The sequence below is a fragment of the Sitophilus oryzae genome, unplaced genomic scaffold (assembly GCF_002938485.1).
Source record: "Sitophilus oryzae breed Bouriz unplaced genomic scaffold, Soryzae_2.0 scaffold_1500_pilon_pilon, whole genome shotgun sequence".
NCBI lineage: Eukaryota > Metazoa > Arthropoda > Insecta > Coleoptera > Curculionidae > Sitophilus > Sitophilus oryzae.
This window is the reverse complement of record NW_022146171.1, coordinates 3,416,124-3,432,234: the sequence shown is the minus strand read 5'-3', so window position 1 is coordinate 3,432,234 and position 16,111 is coordinate 3,416,124. Positions and strand designations below refer to the sequence as shown.

The 16,111-nt window shown below is 31.2% G+C and overlaps 1 protein-coding gene across 1 annotated transcript in view; it reads right to left on the bottom strand.

Annotated features, from left to right (window-relative positions):
• Nucleotides 1-16,111, bottom strand: part of LOC115878155 (unconventional myosin IC) — a 103,425-nt gene that overhangs the window by 56,428 nt on the left and 30,886 nt on the right. The window lies entirely within an intron of this gene.

Here is a 16,111-nt window from a genome sequence, read left to right as displayed (position 1 = left end):
TATTATTTCAGTGATATAAAACTATCAACTCAACCTGTTTATTTTTCGTCAATAATGACATGACGTATTTATTATTTCCATTCTAAATATCTTAAGAACGGTTGCTCGTAGCGATTTTTACAAAGAAATATTTTTTACGTAAAAAATCACAGAGATGATTTTTTCTCTCGGTAGTTTTATACAGGTACGGACAAAAAGTTATTACGTTAACAGTTAAACCACACGTAGGTGGCGCCCTCTACTAGTAGTAGTCATATTGACATCAAAATCAAATTTCTCATGTCAAAAAACTCTCATACACCAATTTTCATCCAAATATTGACGTTACTTCGAAATTATTTGCAAAAAATCGAAATAAAAATGAAAGTTCTACACCCTGTATTTCCGAAACTAAGCATTTTAGGACATACATTTATACGAACGTTTTTACATATTTTTATGTGCAGAATATACTGCCGAAGTTTCCGAAATACAATTCGGACCACCCTGCATATTGCTTCTAATTTTGTCTTATCAATAAGTATACGCTAAAGATGAAGAATAAAACAATTTGACCTCAGACCAACTTTTCATGAAATAAGCGCTTCCCGATCTAATGACATATTCAGAGTGAATACTCACAATTCACAATCAGTGCAAGTGCAGTTTCACACGCAGCGGACCGTCTGCGCAGATCATAGAGGCACAGACCATACACGCTGATCGTTCTTGCTGTGCCGTTTCATATCCGCGCGAACCGTTCGTACATTTACTGTTACACTGACTTCACTCTGGACGATTTAGTTTGGATGTACAGGGTGCTCCATTTTTGTGGGTTTTATGGGGGTTTCTTGGGCATTCGAATTTTTCAAATTGTATTTCAGGAACTAAGAGGGTTAGAACAAATCTGCGTGTAGCATTTTTATTTTCATAAAAAAGTAGTGCAGTAATATGAAAACCGCATCTTTGTACCTCCACCCACAAACGAGAAACCCTGTAAAACATACGAAAATGGGACACAAGCGTAAATCAAACGTATTAGTTCTAATTCCAAAAATTCTATTTGATTTTTAACGTGAAAGATGGTAGTACATATTTTTTAATTCATGACATTATTTTAGAATAAGAAACCATAAACATTCTTCAAAGCACGGATGAGTTTTGATTGCTTTTATTTCAACGTTTTTTTCGTGATTATCTATCAGCAGTTATTTTTTAGAGTGTACTGCAATCAAAAGTTAAGATATAAATAAGGATTACTTCAAGATGTCATTTTGCATTTATATATCATTTTTTTTATCTTAGACAGCCTAGTCTAGCATTGGATTAAAAAGAAGTTTTTAAGATATCAGAAACATATTATTGATAGATTGATACATTTTTGTTATACAGACTTTTGATGATTATAAAAGTTTGTAATAAATTTAGACAATATTTATTTTCTCCAAAAAAATCCTATATGGGTATTTTGCCACTGCACTGCAAGAAAATCGACAAAATAAAATAGTTATTTTTTGTAAACACTTCTGCGTTAAACCCAAACGGAAACTACTTGTCAGAAGTTAGGTTTACAGATACAAATTTGTCTCACAGAAAAAAATGCTTAACGTTTCGGAAAGTCTATCTCTTTCCGTCGTCGGAAGCAAAAAAATACAAAGAATAAAGAAAAAAAAAATCTATTTAAAATATTTAAATTCAAACTATTACGAGAACACTTTAATTTTTTTGTTAAGCATTTTTTCTACCTATGGACAACAGGTAAGCATTTAAAAAGAATATGTTTCATTGACATTAAGTTATTGCATAAGGTGCATTTCGGAAGGTGTTCATTTCTAATAATATAGGATTTGGTAAGATATCAGTGTCCTGTGAGGGTTCTAACAACTTTACAGAAAGGTCCGCGCAAGACAATATATTTTGATGCAGATGAAGAAGTGGCCATATCTAAGTTTATTAGTTCCCTCGAGGATGTCCCATTCATTTTGAAGTATACTGAAAGACACTTTTTTGTGAAAATTTCTGAAATCAACAACGGATGGAGTTCCTTCTATGTTCTGTAATAAATAACGTTGCCTCGTTAACCAGTTTGTCTGTTCGGTCGTTACCACCAATGTCAAAGGTCCAGGAATCCACATAAAGTTAATATTGTGGTTAGAGAATTTTTGGAGTTTAAAAAGAAAGAAGCAATACTGTTGAGGGAACTAAGTGAATCAGATAGTATTAATGCTTCAATCGGTGGCATGCTCTGAATTTGGATAAGAGCCTGATAAATAGCTATGAGTTCGGCTGTTAAAATGCCAGAGGAATTAGGTAATCTGATTTTTTTATTAACAACCGGGCTGTAAAAAGCACAGCCAACACCTTGGGCAGATTTTAAGCCATCTGTGTAAAAGCAAATATAGTCACGATATTTTTGCTCCTTAATATAAAAAAATACATTATATGATGCTATGCACAAATGATGCTATGGTCGACCTTTTTTAATAATATATACTCTAGTCTGAATAACCAGCACTCTACAGCTACAATTTTCTGTGATTTCTCTAAGGCTTTCGACTGTGTAGATCATAATATCTTAATTAACAAATTGCAATACTATGGATTCAGGGGAGTGCCGCTCGAATGGCTTAAGTCATATCTTGGCAACAGAAGGCAGCTTGTGAGGATTGATACGCCTATGTCTTCTTGTAAGCCTATAGAATGTGGTGTCCCTCAGGGTTCAGTACTTGGTCCTATTTTGTTTTTGGTGTTTATCAATGACATTGCAATTCTAGACATTAGCGGTAAAATCTGCCTCTTTGCGGACGATACTAGTTTCACTTGGAGCGGCCCAGATGCTACGGCACTATATAAAACTATATGGCCACACCATTAAATCTTGGTGCGATTCTAATCTCCTATGCCTCAACCTTTCAAAAACTAAAGTTTTGTCATATAAAAGTACTATGCAACCTTTTGTACTTAATAACACTACTATTGACGTCGTGGACTCTGTGAAATTCTTAGGACTTGTTGTAGACAACTCGTTAAAGTGGGACTTGCACATCGAAGCTTTTTTTGCGCTAAGGTCAATTTCTAAGGAACTTAACTTATCAACCTCTAGAATGGTCTATTATGCCCTTTTTGAGTCGCATCTTCGTTATGCCCTTCCATTCTGGGGTACTTGCTGCGCAACAAAATTTGATCGTATTTTCAAACTTCAAAAAAGAGCAGTTCAATATTTATTGGGACTGAACAGTAGAACTCACTGCCAGAATTTCTTTAAAAATTTCAAAATACTGACTCTTCCTTCCTTATTAATTTTTGAATCCGTTTGCTTAATCCGCAAGCACATATCTGCTATTCCGGAAAGGCCATCTCACAACTGTCCACTTAGGAATGCGGAGCACGATCTTTATTTGCCAACCCCGATCTCAGAACTAGTTAAAGGCTCAATACTGTACAATGCCAAAAAAATGTACAATCATTTGCCTTTGAATATCAGGTCACTTTCATTCTTTCCCGCATTTCGCAAAGCTCTGAAATCATACTTACTGGAGAGAGCCATATATGCGGTAAACGACTTTTTTGTTGATGTTTAATCATGAACAATTTTGAATTTTAAAATTTTGATCATCTCACACACTGGTTAAAGGTCTAATATTTAATATTTTATAACTCTTACATGATTTTAACCATTTACAATTTTCCTTTTGTAAAATTTTATTCATACGCCTGTGTTCTGCAATGTCCATGTATGTTTTATTTGTAATTTTAATAAGGTAAATTTTTTTGAATTGATTTGTAGTGTATGACATTTTTTATTATTTGTTTTTGTGCTTTTGTTTGTTTTGTAAATGCTTTGTCGATGAAGCTATTTTGGCTTTTTGTACAATAAAGCGTTGTTTATTTATTTATGCAATTATGACGTAAATAAAATAAAAGGAACCAACGTGCATAAAATTCAGTTTAAATTAAAATTTAACTAAGACAAACTAATCACAACATTTACAATAAAAAAATTCTGAGCAAAAACTTCAATAAATTTGTACGTACATAATATCGAATATCGTAAATTTATTTAGTTACCTGCTAATTAGTCTAAAATAGAATAAGAAACACGGTTTTCTAATCTGCTTAATTAAATTTTAACTATTAATTCCGAGCCTTCGGTCGTTTCTCATTTGGTATATTTTTAAAACCGTTTTTGTTCTACTAAGCTTTTAAGGTAATTGATTTTAATAGACTTAAAACAAGTCATTAAAGTAAAATGGACCAATCAAGTTGAATTATGTGTCGAGTTGAACCACAAAAGATATAAAAAAAACATTCTTATATATTTTTGGCTTAAGGGTTTTGCTTGGTTGATTTACAGCCCATCTGGGCAATTTACAAAACTATCCAAATATTTAGTTATTTTATTTTGATGAAATATCGTATTTCATATAAAATAGCTACGAGTATATAATGGACGAATTTCCAAACGAACTAACGAAACGCATCGACGAACCGCACTGACGCATCGCATTGCCGAACCATATCATACTCTAGTGAGTATGATCTGGTTCTAATCGTGCTAGGCGCCCATACTCATGGACGCACCAAATCGACGATTCAGTGCATATTGAGTATGGGGATTTAGGAGATTCTGCTTCGTTTACATTTTATCTTATTGTTTATCTTTAATATAGTTTTTTTTTGTAAAAAAATTGTCCTTGGATTTAGGTTTGAACTTGGACTGAGCTTGTAAGTCTATCTGTTAAAGACAAACATTTTGTGCAATGGAACCAAAATGGAACATATGAAGTGAAAATGTAAGCTACGGATACGGAGGCTAAAAGGCTTGATGAAACGGGAGCTCTTTAAGCCCTCGTAATGTAAACATAACCATTAGCGTAACTAGCAATACATCCTGGTGGGGGGCTAGGGTTGAAACCAGGGGGGGCCAAGGGCTTTTTTTTTTTAAAAAATTACGAATAATAATATTAACACGCACAAATAACCATCTACTTATATGGTTAGTCTATTCTTTATATCTACAATCACACGGTATCTTTGGATCAGATCTACAATCACACAGTTCTCTTAAAATACTTATAAAAACTTATAGAAAGCACAAAACGTAGTCGTGTAAAAGATAAGTACATTAATGTCATATCCCACGTTTTATTACCGCTGTAAACTTTACAATATAATAATTATTGTACAGCGTTTGAAAAGATTGAATATATTTTTAGTCACTATATTGTTTTACAGCTTTCTTCTAAGTGGAAAACAGCAGTAAAGTTTTAGCTAAATACAGGGTGGCGCCTCTCATACGCCGCGGAGGCTCCAAGGAGAACGACAGTTTCTATTAAAATGAAATTTTGTGAGTAATATGTAGGTTAATTTAGAGCACCTTTTTAAAAATATATGGGTGTCCCCCAAAAAAGTTACATATCAAAGTTGTGTTTTTTGTAATAGAATACCCTATATATTAATTGATTTTCGGATTCTGGGAGAAAAATAAAGGTGAGTTTTAGAAGAAAAGTATATGTTTAAAATGTAAGGTTTTTTACATATTTAACATTTTCTAGAAATAAAGAACAGTTTTTAAATTACAATAAAAGCTACCTAAATTGGAATTTACCCGGTATAGCCTAATGTTTAGTCAAATTAACTATTGTACTTTAAATCAAATTAAAAGTCGATTCAAAAAGTTATAGAGGGTGAGACAAAATTAATATTGAACATTGGTGACCTTTAAAAGCATGTTACTCTTTTATTTTAAATGGAACACCCAGTATATTATTCCGATATTCAATGGACCTGTGATATTTTCACAGTAAAACAAAAATATATATAGCGATTCAGAGACATTTGAAACAGATGATAGTGTTATTTTGTATAATTTACAGGTATACCTGTGAATGTAAATTCACGTTTTAGCCCAACTCTAGTATTAATAAATCAATTATATTATTATAATGTTTTGATTAATATTGAATATGAAACTTAACATTTGAAGTTGTAAATATATTAAAACATAACTACATAACATATATGCTAAATAGTTAAACAATATTTCAAAAATTGTAGGCATGTTAATGTGCAGCTATGTAGAACAGTTAAATGTAAATATGCGATTAAATAATATACAATAACTCAATTAAGTCGATATTTATAAAAAACACTTCAAGACACTTGCTAATTCTAAACCAGTCACGAGCATTGTAAAGCCCCGTCTACACAACGTTTTATCGTCAGTCTTACCTGTTCAGTCAAAACGTATCAAGCAAAACCTTGTGTGTAGACGAAAAAAGGACCGTTTTACTTAAATTAATACGGAAGACCGTCTAGAGAACTGTGACGGGATCGTTCAGTTTTACAACAAAACTGTCGTTTTGCTTGCGTTAATTTACAAAAAATAATATCTCGAATAATATCGACATATTACAACATACAGGGTCCGGCAAAAGTGCGTCGGGCATCTGTAGCTCCTAGAATAGAAAAAACTTTAGAATTTTGTTTAATTGCAAACCTAAAGTATGTACGACGGTGTATTTCAGGAAAATATTTTCATTTCTATAGGATGGCTAAAAAAAGTGTGAGAGGATCGGGATGATATTTTTTAAATGTCCCTAAATTTACCCTGTCTATATTTACCCTGTCTATATTTACTTTGCGAATATAAAATCTTAAATCAAAGATTGCGAAATATCGTAATCTTAAATCTTACAAAACTGTTCAAAATTCTACGGAAACATTCTAAAATAGGAAATAATTTTTCTTTGTTTTTTTTTTAATGGAACACCCGGTATATTATTTTTTATTAGATGGAGAGTTAAAAAATTAACATTTTATATAATTGAAATTTTAGTATTTTGAAATTTTTAATGGTTTCGCAGATACACGCAGTATATTTCATATGGCTCTTTCAACGGTAAAATACGAGAGAGAATTCATTGGGTGGCTCTGATAAAAATTTACTGTGGAAAATGGCATATGAAATATAAAACTGCGAATATCTGCGAAACTGTTAAAAATTTTGAAATACTCTAAATACAAAAAAAATCATTTTTTAATTCTCCATCTATTGAAGAAATAATATACACGGTGTTCCATTCAAAAAAACGAAGGAAAATTATTTTATATTTTAGGAATTTTTAACATCCTGTATGATTTACGATTACCATTATTTATAGCAAAGTAAGTACAGACCATCTAAAGTAAATACCTAATATAGTTTTTATTTCAGCACAAATTCTTGTATTTTTAATATTTAAAAAAAAAAAGACTGAAAAGAAATATTTTTTATTAATATCTCTGAAACTATCAAATATATTTACTCATATCTTAGACCTTATTATATCTTAGACCCTATTATGTAAAGTGATCTGAAAGGAAGCCAAAAAAACAATAAAATACAGGGTGTTCTATTTAAAAAAAATCATCCCAATCCACTCACACTTTTTTGAGTCATCCTATAGAAGTTAAAATATTTTCCTGTAATACATCCTAGTACATACTTTAAGTTTGTATTTAAGAGTCAGTTCCACTCGTCCGAAAAAGTAGCAAAATAAGCGTTTGGAATTTAACGTTTTATGTAAAACTGGCTAGTTATTTTTACACAAATGAAGAAGGAAATTAAAGATAAAGGATTAATACTATATCCGTATTGTAGCACATTTTTAGACAACTTCTTTCTGTTTAAGATTTTGATGGTCAAACATCAACAAAATATCTATTCCTTATGTTTGGACTAAATTTTCTCGAATAATAATTTAAAATTCTGTTACAATACGGAAATAGGTTGAAGTTTTGTGATAATAGTGACATATAATTTATATGGTTTTGTGACAAATTGCTCGGCAATTTATGGCAAATGCTGAAGTTCTGCAAACCTTAATCAAAGCACGTTTGGGTGAAGCAATTTTGGGTGTAGCTTAACACGACAGGATCTGGCTAAGCCTTCGGCAGATTTCTGAAATATAATATATATTTCCTTCGACCACACCCGCTTTACCCGACCCCTGAGAGCGACCCAAATGTACAGCGTAACTCTTAAACAAAATTCCCAAGTTTTTTATTCTAGGAGAGACAGATGCCCGACGCACTATTGCCGGATCCTGTATATTACACGTATAGAAAATTTAAATTTCTAACTAAACATGGATACATGATGTCCGCCAAAAAGGGCATAACAGACAATATACAGGGTGGCGCACCTCATTCGCCTCGGTTGATTATACGAAAACGGAAAGATGTAGAGACAAAATATTTTATGGGTATATGTAGAGAGGCAATGTGCATAATTTAAAATTATTTTGAAATGTACAGGGTGTGCCATAACTAATATCTATACCAAAGTTATATTTTTTCTTATGGAACACCCGGTATTTTATTTCATTTTTGGATTCTTGGACATAAAATAAGGCATTTATTATAAGGGTTTAATATGTCTAAAAGCTTTGGTTTTTGACATATTTAAAGATATTTAAATATACATGCTATAATAAAAAGGTTTGTCAACACCTTGTGCATTACTTTTCAGAATTAATTTTGGTGCTGACTTTCAAGCCAGAGAAATAAACTTTACTAAAAAATTTGATTGCTTTTTTAAATGTATACAGGGGTATCAAAAATTGCTGGTCTATTTTAAATATTTATTTTACATAAAACTTTGTTATTTCAAAGGCAACAGTTTGTATTTTTTTAAATAATTCGAAGCAGATTTAAATGCTCTTTTAAACTATATTAGGGTTTCCTATACCTATCTAGCTCAGATTTTGAATAAAAATGGATTTTTCAATAAAACTGTAATCAAGATGGCTGGTGTCGCCACGGCAATTTTCTAGTGATACTTAGTAGCTATTTTCAAAATCGACATTAGTTTATGGACTTTTTAAATTTATAACAGTTTACTTTTATTTAATTTACCCACAATTGTTTAATAAGTAAGCATTTATTATTTTGTCAAGAAAAATATAGAAGTAGTTCTTTGATTTATATTACGATGACTTGTAGATATATTGGATTTTTTATAAATGAACGAATTAAGGCAAATTCATTCTCTTTACTTCCAACGACAGGTTTCTGCCTAATAGGTTTTTCATATACCACACTATCAGCTCTCCGAAATAGGAAAAGTAGTTTTTCAAAGGAACGCTTATCAGGAAGATTCCTATTTGGATTTCTTTGAGCACAAATCTTTCATGTCAACAAGCAATAATTGTCCTCACAAAATAAAATCGTAGTAACATATGCATTCCCTCCGCCAGCAGATACTACTTCATTTTTCTTGATAAAATAATAATTACTTACTTATTAATATTATTGTAGGTAAATTAAATTAAAATAACCTGTTATAAATTTAAATAAAGTCCATAAACTAATGTCGATTTTGAAAATAGCTACTAAGTGCCACTAGAAAATTGCCATGGTGACACCAGCCATCTTGATTACAGTTTTATTGAAAAATTTCTTTTTATTCAAAATCTGAGCCAGATAGGTATAGGAAACCCTAATATAGTTTGAAAGAGCATTTAAATCTGCTTTGATTTATTTAAAAAAATACATAGTGTTGCATTTGTAATAACGAAGTTTTTATGTAAAATAAATGGTTAAAATAGATCAGCAATTTTTGATACCCCTGTATACATGTAAAAAAGCAACCAATTTTTTTAGTAAAGTTCATTTCTCTGGCTTGAAAGTCAGCACAAAAATTAATTCTGAAAAGTAATGTACAAGGTGTTGACAAACCTTTTTGTTATAGCATGCATATTTAAATATCTTTAAATATCTCAAAACCCAAAACTTTTAGACATATTAAACTTTTATAATAAATGCCTTATTTTATGTCCAAGAATCCAAAAATTAAATAAAATACCGGGCGTTCCATAAGAAAAAATATAACTTTGGTATGGATCTTAGTTCTGAGACACCTTGCACATTTCAAAATAATTTTAAATTATGTACATATACCCAGAAAATAGTTTGTTTCTACATCTTTCCGTTTTCGTATAATCAACCGAGGCGAATAAGGTGCGCCACCCTGTATATAATAATAAAGAGGAAAAAGGGAAAAATATTATTGAGTTGTCAAAAAAGTTCATGTGGAAACTTTGTGTTCACTAAATGTAAATGACTAAAAAATCTACAGAATAATTAATACCATGCAATCAAAAAAAAACATAAAATGTCGTGATGTCGTCAGAGAAAATGACGATCGCTGTCATTTTGTATGTAAAATTATATGGGAGAATGTCATCGACTGTTATTTTCACGCCTACTCGTTGGTGCCGTTTTTTTTATCATATGGTATATCAAATAATATTTATTATTGTTATATATTAAAATAAGTTTGAATATATCCGGCTAGGAAATACACAAGTAGTTAGTTCCTCAACTCGTTTCTATCTAGAATTATAATTATAGTAATAACTAGTCAGCGCAAGTATATTAACCTTTTTACCTCGTGCATACCGATTATTTCATTATGCAATCAGCGTTTAAATTAATAATTTTAGCTGTGAATTGAATTACCGTTCAAGTAGACAGAACAATTTACAAGGCAAAATTTAATAATGCCTTGTGAAATTAAAAAAAAAGAGGTTTATGCTAGAATATATGGGTTAGAATAAATAACTACGTAGAATATGTTGCTTGAAAATAAAGTAAAGATTTCAGTTAACGTCTCCATTTTGCTGCCAGGGCTAATCTGGACGGGGCCTACTTTGTGTACGTGGAATCCGAACCGCGGTCCTCGGCCATATCATGGTCAGTGGCCTACCGACTTAGGAAGTGTTCAAATTAACTCTTACTCACGAGATATCCGTCTCATCCGGCCTCGAACCGGCGTGAATGAGAAGTGTGTATCAATAGATTTTACACTTTTCCCTTGGACAACAGCACGATACAGAGTTTCTAACCGGTCACCCGTCCATCCACCAGTATCGCCTTACGTCGCTTAACTTCGGTGTTCTAATGGGAACCGGTGTTTCAACGTAGCTAGGTCGTTGCCCTAAGCCTGGATGTTTTGCCATTGGAATATAAAAAATAAAATAGATATTTTTTGTATAATTCACTCAATAGAATCAGAAACTAGTGTGCCAGTGCATTTTTACTCCTAAAACAAATTTGCCTAACCCTTGCCTAACCAAACAAAAAAATCTACTAGAGATGGCCAACAAATCGCAAACTGCGATTTAAACGCAGCGATTTGTTCTCATAGGAAACTGCGATTGCGATTTTTTCTATTTGCGAGTTTTAATTTAGGCAACCAATATTACTATAGTTGCAATTTGTGATTTTGCTGTGATTTACGATTTCTTCTAACTTGCGAGTTTCAATTTAGGCAACCAATATTACTATAGTTTCGATTTGCGATATTGTCGGGATTGTGATTTTGTAAAATAGGCCTGTGATAACTAGTGACGGGAAAAACCGATTAATTTCAATAATCGAGTACTCGAGTTTCAAGCGATTTCAATAATCGAGCGATCGATAGAGTGAAATATCGGTTGTATTTAAAAATACGGTTTTTCGCCCGTCGCGTGTTGTACTCGTAACGCCAAGGAGTAAGTTGCGTGCGCAGAGCACATATTCTTTCGGTGATGAATGCGACGAGCGATTCGCTTGATCGCTTGATTTATGATTTAGTTCACAGATAAATTTAGTTTATTTCAAAGCATTGTCGATGTAGGTCGTAAAGTTTTGTCACTCAGATACGCAACGGATAACGTCGTATAAATTTGCTACCTGCAATGTATGTAGAAAATTCGCTTGGCTTTTTATCGAGTACGTCACATTAAAATTGGATTTCAATTTATTTCATTCTAGGATCGCTTGCATTCGTCGCTCCTAACTCGTCACTTGCATCGCTCATTCATAATCGAACGATGTCTGTTATTTCAATAATCGAGTACTCGAGTGAATTTTCGCTCGAGTTATCCCATCACTAGCGATAACCTTCTATCTGCGACTTTGCGATTTGCGATTTTGTTGCGAATGTAATTTTGTGGTCCATTGAAGCATTTTATAGTAAACTGCTTTGAATTTTTTTCTCTGATTATATTTATTTATAGAGAAGAATATACCAGGTGTTTCTGAAAAGTGGTTCGCCTCTATAACTTTTATTTTTTCTGATAAAAAACAAGATTTGATATGTAAACATATGACATAAGTTAAGATTGATTGACGTATTCAATTCATTTCGATCACTTCCTGTTTCCCCGGAAATGACTATAACTTTTGATTTTTAAATGACACCCTCCGTATTTTTTTACTTTATTCGATATAATATGACACTCTGAATAGAATTACTACAATATTTAAATATTAAAATCGTAATCGCAGGTTACAGTTGCAGCGATTTAAAAATCGCAATCGCAGTTTCAATTGCGATTAGAGAATCGCAGTTTTGCTCATCTCTAGTATCTATTACTGCCATTAGAAGCAAAAAAAAATCAAGAAAATATTACACTGACCAACTGACCAGCATGAATAAATAAATAAATAATGTCAACAAAATGTCGTTATTTTGGCGAAAGTTTGAAACATCCTGTGGAATGGTTAACAAAGTACTGAACTTAAAAACCACTTTATCATTAAAGTGCATCTTTTCTCGATGATTTGTTTTTTGATTCATATCAATAGCTCATTTTTTGTTGGAGATATTTGCTTTTCAAGAAGACAGTTACGATTTCCAGCAATTTTAAGAATAAAGCACGTATTTGGTCCTGGCGACTTGGATGAGTATAACTCAAGAAAGGTTATCTCTCCCATACAATCTACGTTCTACAATCTTGGTCAATATGAACGCACCTCTGAAATATTGGTTAAGCTGAAGGAAATACCATTGGAGGAAATTTGAAGAAGCTGTCTCTATTCAGAACAATAATATATTATTTTCAACTAAGTGTTAAAGTACCAAAGACTTACAAAGACGCATAATATAAATGAAAAATAATCATTATCCCTTTACAATACTTAAGCCTACAATATTTAAGTAGTATTAATTATAAATACACATAATTTAAATTTCCTATAAACCCTGAAATTTTCAAAAGGTTATGACTGAAATTACTATTTTTCTAAAAGCTTTGAAATCCATCCTATAGAAATTAGAAATATGGTCAGTCTTGAAAAGGATTATATTTTTTTACACTTTATTAGAACAGACAAAATATAAAAGATTGAAGTAAAAAATGAATTTTTGAAAAGATCTGAGTGGTGGAAAAAAGAACCTACATTAAAGGCAAAGTTTGCGGGAAGCTGGAGTGGCGAACGAAACTTCGCTATTTTATAATCGAGATTAATATAATCCTAATTTGAATAAAAATTTTCAGAAAGCCCGTTGACTAATTCAGTACCTGAAAAAGCCCCCGGAAAAATACGAAAAATCTCGAACGACCCTCCGCCATAAGGGCCGCTTTTCAAAAGCACCACCGCCCATTAAAGCGTCAGCATCTATTTATCTTTTTATGCGCAATTACTGGATTCGTAAATGACTAATTACTTGGCCACAACTGTTCTACAGAGGAAAAGTTTCGGCAACCCTTGAAGACGATACGATTTATAACCGTAATTTTTTGACGGAAAATCTATAGCAACTCTCCGTTTTTTAGCGCCAAACCAGCCACAACATCCACGCAAATTTCTAGTGCAATTTAGGAAAAAAATCGATAAAAAATGGAAATTTTTTTCATTAGAAATGCTTCTTTATTATTTCTTTTTTGAGAAATATTGTATTTCGTTCTAAACTTCCTGCTTCTCAGATCTATAGAGTTCAAATGCAACTTATTTTAAGCTCTCTTTCTATGTATACCGCTATGTATCGTGCACATACAACCGTTCGGTTATTTATAGGGCCAAAGTTAAATATATCCAATAGTGGAAACAAGTATCAGATTGACTATTATAAATTCATCGACATGAATGAATTTTGGTGTTCTTGCCATCAATTTAAGAAAGTCCTGATAAGATTATCTGCTAAATTTCTTTTCTATTCCAAATTAATAAATAATATTACGGGATAAATCTCATTTTAATGAAGTAAAAAAATCAAACAGGGTGAGTCAACGATAGAGTAAAATCCATTATCTCATTTGTTTCGAGGTTTACAAAAAAATGTTAAATATAAAAATTATAGGGAAGGTTAAAATACACATCCTAAATTATTACGGAGTATACAGAGTGCTTGAAAAATTTGTGGCAGATATAACATATGTTTTTTTTTAATGCCACACCTTATTTTAAAGGTTAAGTTGTCAGTGGTGCCATTGTTTATGAAGTTAAACTACTAAAATTTGGTAAGAGAGTTTTATAGAGATGAAGAAAAAAATATATGTAAAGATATTTTAGTTAGATGCTACAGGGTGTTCAAAATATATTTATGAATTCCAGCTACTTAAAAGTAAAAAATCTCAAATTTTTTAAATAGCACATCCTATATATTATCATTTTTCCTGATATATAGATTTTACAAAACTCTTCAACTTTTAAAAAAATCCTTTATGGGTATTTCGCCACTGCACTACAAGAAAAATCTACAAAATAAAATAGTTATTTTTTGTAAACACTTCTGCGTTAAACCTAAATGGACGCTGTTTGTCAGAAGTTGTGTTTACAGTTATAAAAATTTGCCTAACAAAGAAAAAAATACTTAACGTTTCGGAAAGTTTTCTCTTTCCGTCTTTGGACGCAAAAAAATATAAAGAATCAAGAAAAAAAACTAGTTAAAATATTTAAATTGAACTATTCGAGAACACTTTACTTTTTAAAACAGATACGTCTACAAGAAATCGTTGACGTTCTGTTAAAATGACACTTTTACTTTTTTTTTCAACTTTTATCAAATAATATGTCATCTACCTATTTTTAATAGTTTGCAATTTTTTCTATTTTTACCCATATTTTTAATACAATTACGCTATAACATCATAGTTACCATGATAAAAAGTAATAATTATCAAAATTTAATATGTCTGTTAAGCAAGTTAAGAATAAAACTTCAACTTCAGTTTAATTTGTTGTAATAAGGATAGAGGGTAGAGATAATAGATTACAGATTTGCCTGAAAATCAATTAGTCAATGTGACTGATATACACAAATAAACCAAGAAAAAATGTTTCTTGTGCAACATGTGCCATCTTTCGTGGGGAGATTCCTCACGTACAAATAAGACTTATTTTTCATATCAACATAGGTCCGATTCTGCTTTGTTTCGTAGCTACTGAGTGTGAAAGTCTTAATAATCTTTCGATTTATTATAATTTTCTTCCAAGTACTTTTAGTAACTTGAATGAAATTTTGGGGGTAAAAGTTACTATAAGTGTTACTTATTCTAATACTAAAAAAGTGTCAATAAATTCATCAGGGACGTGCATAAGGGTTATCACTAAAATATTTTTTCAAAAAAAAACATGTGCGTCACTGACTATTTTTTATATCAAAATTGTGTAGGCCGTCTCATGCCAATTAAAAGTTATCTCTTAATATTTTGTCCAATTTTATTAATCACAATAAAATTAAAATAAAAATCAAATTAATCAATTATATATTTTACCTAAATCCTTATTAAATACTATTAATATTAGTTATTATTACTATTAGTGCAACAAACAGCAATTTCAAATAAAAAAATATCGGTATTTAAGATAACTACAAAAAAAATAATTTTAAAAAGTTTTAACATCCTGTAACTCTAAAACTATGCATTTCCATACCTACATCATGTTTATAGGAACTTTTTTTCACATTTTTTGATGAGGAATCAATTAAAGAAATTAATGATTAAATGATTAATCACAGAGGCCCAAATCGACAAAATATCAAGAGACAACTTTTAATCGGCATTAAACTGCTTAGACTATTTTGCTAACAAGAGAAAAAAAGCATGTGCTTTTTTTAGAAAAATATTCCAGTGATAACCCATATACACGTCCCTGGTTAATATGTCGACGCTTTTTTAGCTTTAAAATATGTCACATTTATAGTTACTTTTACCCAAAAATTTCATTCGAAACGCTAAAAATACTTGGAAGAAAATTATAATAAATCAAAAAAATATTAAGACTTTAATAGCCTGTAGCTACGAAACAAAGCATAACCGGACTATCTATGTTGATGTGAAAAATAAATCTTATTTTTACGTGAGACATGTTTTTTGAA